Source organism: Pelodiscus sinensis, chromosome 1, assembly GCF_049634645.1.
Source record: "Pelodiscus sinensis isolate JC-2024 chromosome 1, ASM4963464v1, whole genome shotgun sequence".
NCBI classification, from domain to species: domain Eukaryota; kingdom Metazoa; phylum Chordata; order Testudines; family Trionychidae; genus Pelodiscus; species Pelodiscus sinensis.
In genome coordinates, this window is record NC_134711.1 from 276,809,227 (window position 1) to 276,825,171 (window position 15,945).

Below are 15,945 nucleotides of genomic sequence, written 5' to 3' on the forward strand. Positions count from 1 at the left end.
TCTGGCACAGATTACGGAGCACACAACAGGCTGCTACCACAAAAGGAATGTTGCATTTTCTGAGGTCCAGCTTAGTCAGGACACTCCTAAACCTACACTTTAAATGCCCAAAAGCACATTCAACCATCATTCTGCACTTGCTCAGCCTGTTGTGGAATTCCTTCTTGCTGGGTTCAGGCTGCCTTTGTACAGCTTCATGAGCCCTTGTGTCTCCAAGGATCACAATAGACATTTCTCTCTCCAATTCTGATTTTCCTGTATGGGAAAAAAAGTCCGCTCTGCATCTTTCTAAAGAAGAAGGAGTTTCTAAAGAAGAAAGCATTATTCACCTTTCCCAACCACCCCAATTTGATGTTGGTGAAATGGCTCTTGTGATCCACATGCGCCTGCAGCACCTTGGAGAAGTACCCCTTGTGCAGGGCTGGACGGAGGCATGGGCGATCTGGGCAGCTGCCCAGGGCGCCAACCGATGGGGGAGGGAGCCTGATGGCAGCTGTAAGGGGCACGCAGCATCCCTTACAGCAGCCATCAGGAGCCGCGCACCTGGCTCCCGCAGTGCCAGCCCCGTGGTGCTGGCCAGCAGCGCCCTTCCCCCCATGGCTGCGGGGCCCTGCATGGCCTGGCGCGTGAGCCAGCAGTGCTGGATGGGCCAGGCTGGGCAGCGCATGTGCCGTGAGCCCCGGGAGTGGGCCCCAGGCTTCACGCCAGTGGCCGTGGCCAGCACATGCATGCGCCATGCACCCTGGGGGCAGGCCTACACATGCACCCTGCACCCGGGATCGTCACTGCACACCAGGGGCCAGGGCGCCAAAAGGGCTCCGGCCGGCCCTGCCCTTGTGATTGTGGTTTATGTACTCTGAGGCAAGGTGATAGGGGACCAAGGTGTGGATATGTGTTTCATCTATGGCCCCGCTGTAAGTAGGGAACACCAACATGGCAAAGCCATCCACTGTAGTATCCACATTTCCCAGAGACACAACCCTCCATAGCAGAATGGTATTGACTACCTTAGATAATTGTATGACAACAGTCCCCACTGTAGATTTCCCCACTCCAAACTGATTCCCCACATCACGGTAGATGTCTGGTCTTGCAAGCTTCCATAGGGCAATTGTCACATGCTTCTCCATAGTCATGGCAGATCTCATTTGGGTATTCTGGTGTCTCAGTGCAGGGGCAAGCCATTTCAAAGTTCTAAGAAAGTGACCTTATGCATTCAAAAGTTTTGCAGCCACTGCTGATCATCTCATACCTGCATCACAGTGTTGTCCCACACATCTGAGCTTATATCATGATTCCAGAACCGATGTTGCACTGTGTCCACAGGGCTGGCTGGTGACTATGCTAGCATCAGCACCAGGGCTTTCATGTGCAGTGACTTCTTGACATGACATGACATGCTGAGATTTGTCCTCTTCCTGGAAGAGCAACATGTGTATGATTCCCAAATACTGTGCTATTAGGTGCACCAGGCCACATATCAGCATCACAATGCGTTGCTGAAAATTGGGCTCCATTCTCATGCTATTATGGCATGTGTGCAGGCAACCAGGGCACAAAAAGGTGTGAGAACACTGTTTCTTGTTGATCTCACATGGGGTGAGGGACTACACAAATACATTATAGGACACTGAGGACATGAGCCCATAACCATCTGTTGCACAATTTTGGTCCCAGCAGACACAAGAAGCATAGTCCAGAATGCAGCGACCCATGGTGCATTGCTCTCTGAGTCAACAGTAGGCTCCCTAATGGGGATGTGCTACTTTGGACTACATTTGATTCTTCCCTGCACTGAGGACACAGAACTTCGACTTCCCAAAATTGGGTACCTAGAAATAGACTATATTAGATTGGACTTTATTTTGTAGTAAAGACGTGTCCCCAGTGAATGAAATAAGCACTTGACCTTGTGGTCTTTTTTCAGGAATAAATCTCAGTGATACTATTATGTCAATAGAAATATTTTACAATTGAAAAGCCGTTAGGCATTACCTCATTGATAATAATAATAATAATAATGATGACATATAGGCTCTTTACATATTAAATAATCACTGTACATTTCTTTTTAGTGATCCAGTAAAACAAAGACTGGACATAAAGCATTCAAAAGTAAAACTTTGACTTTGAAATTCTGGTTTGAATATTCTGACATATTAATCATGTTAAAGAGTCGTTCCCTTAACTGGTCCTTGAAAATTCTATCAAATAAATTTTTCTCATAATTTAACTTCAAAATTGCCAAAAATATATTTTAATCCATTTATTTCTTTACAGCCTGCATATACCAAGCATACTAGAAGTTAAGAATTTTCACTGATCTTCTAAATTCCATTTGTATATATTGAACACTATATGCTTTTGGAGTATAATAATGTGATTACATTTAATAAACTGGTCACCGAAATATTCACCTAAAATGTAAGAGGTAATTATGTCATTAAATGCCCTATGTTGTATTATGAAGTTAGCAGAGCCCTGAGTTAAGATGGTCTAAATCTTTTTTTTCCCCCAAACTAAATGCATGTACAGGTTGTACCTTTCTAAATTGGGACTCTGGTCTGGCAACAAACATGGTCCAGCAAGACCACATATCTATCTGGTATTAGCGAGTCCCAGCTGAGGGCTAACATCTGGGAACCCAGTACGCCATAGTGGGGTGCCCATGGTGGGCCGGGTCAGGAATCCTGGTAGGGGCAGAAGGTCAGGAGGACCAGTGGTGGTGGGTGGGAGCCCTCTGGGAAGTTGGTGGCTCAGTGAGAGCTGGTTGAAGGGAGGCCAAAAATGACCTCAACTGGTCAGTCAAAGACCCTCATCCAGGACTGGGGAGGTCCAACCTGTATTATGAGCTTGGACAGAAATCCTTATTAAATTGCAATAAAGCACACCATCTTTACTTAAAACCCATAATTTATGCTGAGTTTTAAGCCAGGAATCTTCAGTTGGGATTGGTTTCTGATTTAGTGCTCTGGAGTATCATTGGGGTCTGCTCACATAGATTCAATTGCAGGACTGGAGTCTTATGTTGGAAGTTAGGTATGAAGGAAAGCTTTCTTATTCAAGATATCGCTTAAAAATGCATAACTTTAAGCCAGTGCCTAATTCCAGTTTTTGTCAATCTGGGAGATGTTCAGAAGTACCTAATTCCAACTGAACATCAATGGCAATTAGGTTCATAACTGTCATCTGTGCCTTTGAAAATCTCCCCAATATTATTTAAGCATACATTTCAAATTAATTGCATATCTCAATGGTGTCCTAATTAGAGATGCTTCCTGAATCTGTGTCTAAAAATGTTTCCCCAAAAAAGATGGTTTGAATATGTGCTTAGCCGTGTCTCTGAATTGGAGTCTTTTCATTATTTATCCATTAATATTGCATTCAAATACAGAATCATAGTTTGAGACCTGAACAGGCAGAAGTTCCTGATGAACAATTAACTCCTTTTTCTCAAGCATGTAAACATGAACATCCCGATTTCTATCCCAAATCTATGTTTGCAAAGAATTATATGTCACAGTTTGAGGTGGAAAAGGTAGGAAGTTGCATATTTAAAATCAAATAGAATAGATAATTTTAACACATTAAAAATGTAATGGCAACTAAGGGTATATATAAGATAGCATTAGCCTAAGCTAAGTTAAGTCTGCTCTTTTGTTTAACTTGTTTTCACATTAGGGCTATGTCTACACTGGCATGATTTTCCGGAAATGCTTTTAACGGAAAAGTTTTCCGTTAAAAGCATTTTCGGAAAAGCGCATCTAGATTGGCAGGACGCTTTTCCGGAAAAGCACTTTTTCCAGAAAAGCATCCATGGCCAATCTAGACATGCTTTTCCGCAAAAAAGCCCTGATCGTCATTTTTGCCATCGGAGCTTTTTTGCGGAAAACACTACTGTGCTGTCTACACTGGCCCTTTTCCGGAACAGTTTTCTGGAAAAAGACTTTTGCCCGAACGGGAGCAGCACAGTTTTTCCGGAAAAGCACTGATGATTTTACATTAGATCATCAGTGCTTTTCCGGAAATTCAAGCGGCCAGTGTAGACAGCTGGCAAGTTTTTCCAGAAAAGCGTCTGATTTTCCGGAATAACTTGCCAATGTAGACACAGCTTAGATGTGTCTTTTTGCCTTAGAAATGTTGATAAAGTTACTCATATAACAATGTGTTTGTTTCATTTCAAGAAAACTTTATGGGTTTTATATTTGTTTGCTTTAGTACCTGACTTTCTTTACCCAATCCTACATATGTCAGAAAAGTTAAATTTAGCCAAATGATGACCCATGAGCAGCAAATTGCAGTGTCCTCAAGTTCCACTAATGACAATGGAAAATGAGCACTTTTCAGGAAGCTGCCAATATCTCTGAATGAGCTCTATCTATCAGAGAAAACTTGAGGAGTAAGTGCAGTATTATAGAAACAATTGTACATCTTTAGATTCAGATACTTTCCCCACAAACTACCTTGCACTGTGTGGCTTTCAGTATGATTTCAGAAATATTTTCTATTTATCACTGACTCTAAGACTAGTAACATCATACAATTGTTATTAGGTACAAAAATAACTAAAAAGTCAATTACAATTTTATGTTGACTGCCTAAGACAAGCAGCCATAGCAACAAACACAGTGCTTTCTTCTCCTCTGGAACTCCATTATTAAAATTGCTTGATTTGTGAACTAGGAAAGAGATCCTGAAGACACAGAATGATTGATTTTTGTTGGTTTTGTGAAAAGTCTTAGAAATGTTTTTTCCTCTGTGTCATAGTTTTGTGAATGCATAATGTGATAGTTATAAACCATTTTCTGCTAAATGAGTTCAATTACAAAATATTTTCTTTTATTGTTGTTGTTGCTTTTATTGGAGTGACAGGAGAGACATGAGGAAAAACTCAAGAATGTATATTTGGTATTTTAGTAAGAGGTGAAAAACATTGTGTGGAATGTAACGTTGAGTAAAAATATCCACTCACTTCTGTCTGTATATCAGCATGACTTATAACTAGGATTCAATTAATATAAAAATGTATTTCCTTCTCTTTAGTCATCTCCCCAAATTTATAAAAAAATGTTTAAATTAAATATTTTAATGAGAAAAGTTGTGATCCCTTTTGTTTGTTTCAATTCAAGAGTAAGTGATAATAGAACAGTAAAAATTAGGGGTGGTTTCTTTCTCTTTTCAAAAAAGACAAATCTGATAAAACAAGAGAGATTAGAGTTCCATTGAAAACTGAACAGACTGAAAGGATCAGCAAAGCAAATAAGTATTTAAGATAAAAATTGACACAATTAGTTTAATACATTTTCAGGTGCCTGCACATTTACACATAAAGTCATTTAAGATAAGTCCTTATTTTGTGTACTCATTGTAGGGTAGTGGTACTTGTAATAATCAGGAAAGCTAACACCAAAATGCCCTAAGGAACTAGCTTTGTCTAAATAATTCAGAAAAATAAAACAGTGTTTTTGCAGCTTAAGAAGGGAAACCATGACAGGGGTATTCAGTTCAGCAAGTCTTGGCATAACAAGGCCTCTGAGGATGTAGCTTTTTGTGATCCCTATTTTATTAAATGTCATAAACTGTGACGTTGAAGACTCATGTTGGAGAGTCATGTAATGTAGCTTACCTTACAGATATAACCTTCACAAAAACATCTTCCAAAGCCACTGGCTAAAAGATTTATGGTCTCATGCAAGTTTTACACCAGTGAGTGCACTAATGGCTTTCCCTGATGAATCTCTCAGGAGTCATTCTGCCTGGAATATGCCCAAGTATAGAATAGCACTTAAGCCCCACAACAGTATGTTATAGTTTGTATAAAAGTTTTAGGGTGTGGAATACAACATATTAAGATATATGAGAATCTAAAATCTAAAATTTAAAAAGTTACATGCTTTGGGGTACCTACAAAGCTATACATATCCTTATTAGGTCCTGTGGATGACATATATCTTATTTTCAGTGGAGCTGTGTGCTTTTCCTCAGTTGAAATAAAGATCATATAGGTTTGATAGTAGCAACATAAATCATACAGCTAAAAGAATACAACTTAAACAATTACTGCAAACCAATATAAGAGAGATTCTTTTTTTAAAGACACCTAATTCCTCAGGTGCCTACATGCAATAACTCTCAGTGGCAGTTGGGTACCATCCATTAATCACTTTGGAAAATCCCATCCATAATTATCAGATTCATGGCTATAACTATCATGAATTATTTGTGACTTTTTTAATGGATAAGGGTTTAATTGACTCACCATAATAAATAAGATGCTGATGAAGGCATGATAGTCATAAAATGATTTGAAGAGGGAATAAGAGAACCCCTCAGCTAATATAGGAAGATTTTCCTTGTAGTAGTTTCAAGGTATATCTGGTCAAATGTTACCCTCAGGACAAACAGACAACCCCTTCAAGAGAATGACAAATAATAAAAGAAAAACATTTGATTATCTCCACACATTATACTGATTTAAATAGAAACTATTGTCTGAAGTCTTCCTCAGAAGAAAAACGTAACTCTAAGTTGTCAAACAGAGCAGTGTTGTCATAAACTGAATCCATTATGGGGTTTTTCTGAGCACCACCTTGAAAATAAAGGTTGTTGATTAACTTGACCCCTGAAATGAATGTAATCAGTAGTAGTCTATGGAGCTCATTGCCATGGCATATCAATATCACTCAAGAGCTGAGTACAATTGGGTACATGAATAGGTATAAAATCGTAGCTCCATTATTGTCAAAGGCAAAATGTGTGAAAACTTTATTCACACAAGAGTTCATAATACAATTCCGTATAGATAATGAAAACATCTGTTATTACAATAAATAACACAATATTTATATCTCATGTTTCAGGGCATAAACTGACAACAAACTGGGATTAGAAAAAAAACCTTTTGTTATGAGCAGGTTATCCCATTGAATGGTTTCTTGTACCATCTACATCAGTCATCTCCAACCTTTTTAAGCATGAGATCACTTTTTGAATTTAAATGCAGTCAAAGATCTACCTCACATCCAAATACCCTTGCCCCGCCTCCTTTGTGCCCCTTCTCCGAGGCACCACTCCAGCTCACTCCATCCTCCCTCCCTCTCCCACTTTCACCATGTTGGGGCTGTGTGTTGGGGTGCAGACTCTGGTCTCGGATTAAGGGATCTGGAGTGTGAGCAGGGCTCTGAACTAAGCTTGGGGAAAACAGTTGGGAGGCAGGAGAGATTCTAGGCGCAAGCTCTGGGAAGGTGTTGGGATGCTGGGGTGCTAAGAGCTAGGGCAAGGGCTTAGGATGTTGGAGGGGGTTCATTACTGGGGTAGGGTTTCGGGATGTGGGTTCTGGCTGGGCTCTGCTGACCTCAGATGGCTCCTAGGTGGTGTTGCAGTGGGGCTAAGGCAGCAAACTCGTTCCATCTCAAGCTTGCCCTGGCCCTGCACTACTCCCAAAAGCAGCCAGCAAACTCGTTCCATCTCAAGCCCTGTTGTGTCCCCTGTCTGCTCTGTGGAGATGGGATACATAGTGGGAAGGGGGAAACCCTGACATCAGCACCCTCCTCTCCCTCTCCTGCCCAGCAAGAAGATGGGACAGCTGTAAGCAGAGGGAAGGAGCTGTGCAGCAGTGCGAGGAGAGGCAGCTGAAGTGCTGGCACTAGATAGCCTCTTGGCTGAACCAGTCAGGATCACCTCTCAGAGACTCCAAGATCTACCAGTAGATCCCAATCTATTGGTTGGTGACCACTGATCTACATGTTTTGTTAGTCTTTAAGGTGTTACTAGACTATTTGTTGTTTTTTTAAAAAAATGTATTGTATCTTATGAATATTTTGGTATTGTTCACTCTTCTAGAAGGGACACTAGACTAGACTGACCACAGGTCTGATCTGTGAGGACACTAAAGGGGAAAGTTGACTTCAGATACGCAACTCCAGACACATTAATTATGTAGCTGGAGTCAACATATCTTAAATCGTGTTTTTGCATGTCCACAGAGCAAGAGGTTGACAGGAACAAACACTCCCATTGGCTTCCCTTACTCCTCATAAGGAGCAGGACTACTGGCACCAATGAGTGTGTCCACTCACTTTGAATTAGCAGGTCTTCACTAGACCCTCTAAATCAAACCCTGAAATATCGACCTTGGCAGCCTGATCTTGTCTTTAGTGTAGATATGCCCTAATTGTGCTACACAAGTAAACATTGTATCACATACTAAAGTAACCAGAAATACTGAAATTAAGCCTTCCTTAGTCAAGCAAAACTCTCACTATAGTTAATTCAAGTCAATGGGATTGAAATCTACATTAAGTAAAGATTGGAGAATAAGGCTCTTAATATGAATCTGCCAGAACCCCCGATTTCTTAAAATAACACTTTCTAATCATTAGCTAGTGGTCAAAAGTAGTAACTACAATAATGTTTACTTATATGTAGGCTTGTTTTTGGTGGTACTGTCTATAATTTCACAGCATTGTGGTTTACACAGAAACGTAGAGATGTAGATATAGGAAAGAAGCAGAGCAGGTTTCCTAAAATTAAATTAAATTAAACTCGAACCTGAAAAAGAAAGGAACAATAGTATGAGGGGAAAATGATAGACACATTTCTAGAATTGCTTTCTGATCATTCATTTTACAACAATAAAAAAAAGAATTTTGTACAAATGGGTCTTTTTGCCAGTTTCAACAAATTATTGCAAAAATTATTTCTCTACTTCATTTACTGATTAACAGTTTTTCAGCAAAGAAAGAACTCAAAAGACATTATTAAGCTGACAATGGCCCTAATGAGCAAGTCCTAAAATAATATTTTATGATAGTGAAATATCATTGTAGCCTAATATAGAAGGCACAATAGAAAGAGAGAGAAAGAAATGTCCTTCTATTGGCAGAGTCTTGGAGAGTACATGATATGAATAATCCCTTTTGAAGTATTTTTTTCACTTAGGCTTCCCTTGTGAAAGCATGAAGAGGATAAAGAAAAATGCCCTAAATGAGAGTACAGGGACTTAAAATAACAATTTGGATATATTTTATTTTTTGCCATATCTCCATATCTTTCTCATTAGAGAAAACAGCAGTAATGACTAAAGATGGCACATAAGAACACAGTTTTCAGTAAGTTTCTTAACTGACCTTGAATTTAGAGGGCTTCAAACTTCAAAGAAGCCAAATCAAGGAGTTTTCTGGAGGAAATATTTACATCTCAAAGTAGCTGCAGTATTTTTCAGTCTGGAAACATTTTTCAAAGGCAAAGTCAAAGATGATAGACCAAATCTGTGACTCATTTATTTGAAGTCCATTGACTACATCAAATGGATAATTTAAATTAGCCTTGCAAAATCCCACTGCCCTACCCTCCTTACAATAGTAGAAAACCTTCCTGGGTGAGTATGACCAATGGCCTTAACTTCTGTAGAATCAAAGTTTTTATTTTTTAAATGGCAGTTTCTAGCAGTGTGGTTGTGAAGAAAACTTAAGAATCATGATCCAAGTGTAATAATTGATGCTGCAGAAGCCAAGTGGTGTGACAACAACTTCTACTGTTAGAGGAACCTACAGTATGAGTGCTATTTATTATGCCTCTGTTTAGCAGCAATCCAAGTGGAGGGATAGCTGTAATGCCTACTCTCCACCAATTCCAGTGACCCAACTGAAAATCCTAGCTTTCCTACCTAGAATTAATGGGTGGGAGAGTGAAGATCAATAGCTCCTCTGTCTCACCTACCAGCTGGCTGAGGAAATGCTCAGCATGTTCCCATATGATGGCCATATTTTTCATTTTCTTGTCCCTTTGAATTTCCAGGTTAAAACAGACAACAGAGGCAAAAGTGCCAAGAGTCTCCAAGGAAGAATATTTCTGAGATATTTCAATTTCAGTGAAATCAAGAAATACTCTTTGTAGAAAACCTGTTGCCATGAGGATTGTAATTCACTTTTTCCTATGCAAGACCTTTGGGAAATGTTCAGATCAGGATGAAAAATTTGGGGCATTTGACAGAGCCCAATGGAAGGCTTGATGTTTACTCATGATTCACCGCTGGGTGAGATTAACCTGACATCAAGACATAGGATGCTGTTTTGAGTAATATCAGGTGAGAGCAGTACTTTTTTTGTAAAAAAAAAAAGTGCCGGTACTCTAGGGGAAAAGTTGTTGAGCTCAGACTGGAGTTGCCAGTAATATGTCTGGAAGTTCCAGTACTGTGTACCGGGCAGTATCGTCACAAAAAAAGCACTGGATGAGAATAATTTGTATGTGTGTCATTATAGAACAGGAGCCAAGATCCTCATTGTATCAGAGCCCATCAATGATGTCCACTAATTCAAAAATAGAAATGCAAAAAACATGCCTGCTCTTTGTCTCCGAACCAAACTTTATCTTGTCAAAGACAAACCAATCATTGACAAAGTAAATAGTTCCTTTTCACGCTATGAGATTGTTACATGTAAGAAAAAATTAACAAATGGACAAAATATAACAAAATGTCATACCAACCATCAGCTTTTCCATTTTGAAGATATTTTGATTGATTAAAAGTTTACTTTTGAACTCAGATGTAGTTATGCTGAAGAATTTATGTTTAACAGTTGCAAGTTTCTATCCTGTAACCTTTCAGCACAAATATAAGGCCCTTTGGCATGACCTCCTCCTGGAAGATGCTTGTTTTATACTACACTATACTCCAGCCTAGTTCTACCTGCATAAAACAGTTGATCGCCATCTAGTCAGATAAACCTTGCTTGGTTCTGCAAACTAATTGGTATATCATATTATTTATAGGTCTGTACTGGACACTGTTTGCCAGCAATGATCTAAAGTGGTCTTTATACAATAGGCACATTATTAACAAACATTTAATATTACATTTAATATTACATTTAATATTACAGGGGACTGCAGACAGGGGAGTTGAAGAGGGAGAGCAAAGCGACCCCACCGCCGAAGAGGCTACCCGGTGAGAGTACAAGCTGTGGTGTGAGTGTGTGCCTGTGCCTGACTGTTTGAATTTTACAGTTTGAAGTGGTGTGAATTGAGAGTCTGATTCCAGGTGAGTGCTAGCAGTTTCAGTTTCAGCTTCTGTGGCAGTTGGGACTGAGAGCCTGCCATTGTTCCCTTGATTGCCTCTGATTAGCCTCAGGCTCAGCCTTCCCCTGTGTGACTCAGAAGGGGGCAGGCCTGACCTAGGCAAGCAGGCTTTAAAAAGCCAGAGCAGTGCGACCAGGGGAGCGAAGCGGACAGGGGACTGCAGACAGGGGAGTTGAAGAGGGAGTGACTGATGGTGATGAAGACCCGTAGCACTTGTGCCAGTACTTCTCCTGTCTCCTCCACCTGTGCCTGTATCCAGACAGAGAACCTGAGCATGGATGCCTCTACTCAGGTCCTGGTGTGGTCTTGCTGTATTTGTGGCTTGCAATTCCCACTGAGTGATCTCCAGGCTGGGGGAGACAACCGTTGTGAAAGGTGCCTGCTGGTGGAATCTCTCAGGCAGCAGGTGGGAGAGCTACAGGAGGAGGTGGCCAGGCTGAGGAGCATTCGAAGCCATGAGGAATTCCTGGACAGTATTCCTGTGGAGTCCACGGAGGTCACTGTCCTAGGATGTGGGACTGTTGACCAGCCACTTATGGAGGAGGCAGTGGTGCAGGGTGAGCACTGGCAGCTGGTTACTTCCGGCAGCAGGCAGTGTTCCACCCCTGCTCCTAACCCTCCCACTGTGTTGTTACATAACCGTTACACTTTACTTTCAGCAGGAGACAAGGAGTCACCCCCCACAGTGGAGGAGACCAGGCCTTGCACCACCAAGGTTGAGCAGTCTCCTGCCACCACTGCGAGGAGGAAACGTAGAGTAGTGGTGGTTGGAGACTCTCTTCTGAGGGGAACGGAGGCACCCATCTGTCGCCCTGACAGCTCATCTCGAGAGGTATGCTGTCTGCCAGGGGCCCGTATCCGAGATGTTACGGAGGCATTGTCGAGGATTATCCGGCCCTCTGACTACTACCCCATGCTACTCATCCACGTGGGCACAAATGATACTGCCAGGTGTGACACTGAGCGGATCAAGTGTGACTACAGGGCTTTGGGAGTACGGGTGAAGGAGTTTGGAGCGCAGGTGGTATTCTCTTCTATCCTTCCTGTCAAAGGTAGGGGCCCGGGCAGAGAGAGGTGCATCCTGGAGGTGAATGCCTGGCTGCGACGATGGTGTCGCCAGGAGGGATTCGGCTTCCTTGATCACGGGGTGCTCTTCCAGGAAGGACTGCTTGGCGGAGATGGAGTTCACCTTTCTAGGAGCGGGAAGGCCTTGTTTGGACACAGACTGGCTAACCTTGTGAGGAGGGCTTTAAACTAGGTTTGTCGGGGGCAGGTGAGCAAAGCCCACAGGTAAGTGCTGAATGTGCGGGACTGGGAGATGGGTTGGAAATGGGGGGGACTATGGCCTATAATGGCAAGGAGAAAGGAGGGTCAGGGCACAACAGGGAGGCAAGATCAAATCAGTATCTTAGATGCCTATATACAAATGCGAGAAGTATGGGTAATAAGCAGGAAGAACTGGAATTGCTAACCAATAAATACAACTATGATATCATTGGTATTACAGAAACCTGGTGGGATGGGACGCATGATTGGAATATTGGTATGGAAGGGTACGGCTTGCTCAGGAAGGACAGACAGGGAAAAAAGGGAGGAGGGGTTGCCTTGTATATTAAAAATGTACACACTTGGACTGAAGTGGAGATGAACGTAGGAGATAGCTGTGTAGAGAGTCTCTGGGTTAAGCTAAAAGGGGTAAAAAACGAAGGTGATATCATGCTAGGAGTCTACTACAGGCCACCTAGCCAGGTGGAAGAGGTGGATGAGGCCTTTTTTAAACAATTAACAAAACTATCCAAAGCCCAAGATTTGGTGGTGATGGGAGACTTCAACTATCCAGACATATGTTGGGAAACTAACACAGCGAGGCACAGGCTATCCAATAAGTTTCTGGACTGCATTGGAGACAACTTTCTGTTTCAGAAGGTTGAAAAAGCTACCAGAGGAGAAGCTGTTCTGGATTTGGTTTTAACAAATAGGGAGGAACTAGTTGAGAACTTGAAAGTGGAAGACAGTATAGGGGACAGTGATCACGAAATAATAGAGTTCATGATCTTAAGGAAAGGTAGAAGGGAGACCAGCACAATTGAGGTTATGGATTTCAGGAAGGCAGATTTTGATAAGCTCAGAGAACTTGTAGGTAAGGTCCCATGGGAAGCAAGACTGAAGGGAAAAACAACTGAGGAGAGTTGGAAGTATTTCAAAGGGACGTTGTTAAGGGCCCAAAAGCAAACAATTCCGCTGTGTAGGAAAGATAGAAAATATGGCAAAAGACCAGCTTGGCTTAACAAGGAGATCTTGCATGATCTCAAAATAAAAAAGGAGTCATATAAAAAATGGAAACTAGGACAACTAACAAAGGATGAATATAGGCAAGCAACACGGGAATGCAGGGGCAAGATTAGAAAGGCAAAGGCACAAAATGAGATCAAACTAGCTACAGGCATAAAGGGAAACAAGAAGACCTTTTATAAATACATTAAAAGCAAGAGGAAGACCAAGGACAGGGTAGGCCCACTGCTTAGTGAGGAGGGAGAAGCAGTAACAGGGAACTTGGAAATGGCGGAGATGCTCAATGACTTCTTTGTTTCGGTCTTCACCGAGAAGTCTGGAGGTGTGCCTAACGTAGTGAATACAAGCAGAGAGAGGGTAAGTTTAGAAGATAGGATACACAAAGAACAAGTTAAAAATCACTTAGGAAAGTTAGATGTCAGCAAGTCACCAGGTCCTGATGAAATGCATCCCAGGATACTCAAGGAGCTGATAGAGGAGGTATCTGAGCCTTTAGCTATGATCTTTGAAAAATCATGGCAGACAGGGGAGATTCCAGAAGACTGGAAAAGGGCAAATATTGTGCCCATCTATAAAAAGGGGAATAAGAACAACCCAGGAAATTATAGACCGGTCAGTTTAACGTCTGTCCCAGGGAAGATAATGGAGCAGGTAATTAAGGAAATCGTATGCAAACACTTGGAAAGTAATAAAGTGATAGGGAATAGCCAGCATGGGTTTGTGAAGAACAAGTCATGCCAAACTAATCTGATAGCTTTCTTTGATAAGATAACGAGCCTTGTGGATAAGGGAGAAGCGGTGGATGTCATATACCTAGACTTTAGTAAGGCATTTGATACGGTCTCGCATGATATTCTTATTGATAAACTAGGCAAATATAACTTAGATAGGGCCACGATAAGGTGGGTGCATAATTGGCTGGATAACCGTAGTCAGAGAGTTGTTGTTAACGGTTCTAAATCCTGCTGGAAAGGGATAACAAGTGGAGTTCCTCAAGGGTCTGTTTTGGGACCCGTACTATTCAATATCTTCATCAATGATGTAGATATTGGGATAGAGAGTACTCTTATTAAGTTTGCAGATGATACCAAACTGGGTGGGGTTGCGACTTCTTTGGAGGATAGGGACATAATTCAAAATGACCTTAGCAAGTTAGAGAAATGGTCAGAGGTAAACAGGATGAGGTTTAATAAAGAGAAATGCAAAGTGCTCCACTTAGGAAGGAACAATCAGTTCCATACATACAAGATGGGAAGCGACTGTCTAGGAAGGAGCATGGCGGAAAGGGATCTAGGGGTCATAGTGGACCACAAGTTGAATATGAGTCAACAGTGTGATGCTGTTGCAAAAAAAGCAAATATGATTCTAGGTTGTATCAACAGGTGTGTTGTAAGCAAAACTCGTGAAGTCATTCTGCCGCTCTACTCTGCACTAGTTAGGCCTCAGCTGGAGTACTGTGTCCAGTTCTGGGCGCCACATTTCAAGAAAGATGTGGAGAAATTGGAAAGGGTACAGAGAAGAGCGACAAGAATGATTAAAGGTCTAGAGAACATGACCTATGAAGCCAGGCTTCATGAACTGGGCTTGTTTAGTTTGGAAAAAAGAAGATTAAGGGGGGACATGATAGCGGTTTTCAAATATCTAAAAGGGTGTCACAAGGAGGAAGGCGAAAATTTGTTCCTCTTGGTTTCTGAGGACAGGACAAGGAGTAATGGGCTTAAAGTGCAGCAGGGGAGGTTTAGATTGGACATTAGGAAAAAATTCCTAACTGTCAGGGTGGTCAAATATTGGAATAAATTGCCAAGGGAGGTGGTGGAATCTCCCTCTCTGGAGATATTTAAGAACAGGTTGGATAGACATCTGTCAGGGATGGTGTAGGTGGAGCTTGGTCCTGCCTTGAGGGCGGGGGGCTGGACTCGATGACCTCTCGAGGTCCCTTCCAGTCCTATTATTCTATGATTCTATGATACATATGGCTGTATTATTTTTATTTAATTACTTTTATGAACTCTTTGGTTTCAAATATTGGGATCGATTCTTGTCACTCTGCACCTTGTGCTGTCATTTACACCAGACAGAAGAAGGTGTGGAACATTACCAGTATGATTTAGTGGCATTTAATATCCACTTTGCACACAGGATGTAGATATGGCATTTGCAGCTGTCCCATGCCAGCTGACTCGGGCTCATGAGGCTTGGGCTAAGAGGGGGTATTTCCACACTACCCCCCTAGTTCGAACTAGGGGGGTAATGTAGTCATACGGAGTTGCAAATGAAGCCCGGGATTTGAATTTCCCGGGCTTCAGTTGCATGAAGCCGGCCGGTGCCATTTTTAAATGCCGGCTAGTTCGGATTGCGTGCCGCGCGGCTACACGTGGCACGAACTAGCTAGTTCGGATTAGGCTTCCTATCCAAACTAGCTCTACGCCTCATGGAACGAGGTGTACAGCTAGTTCGGATTAGGAAGCCTAGTCCGAACTAGCTAGTTTGTGCCGCGTGTAGCCGCGCGGCACGCAGTCCGAACTAGCCGGCATTTAAAAATGGCGCCGGCCGGCTTCATGCAAATGAAGCCCG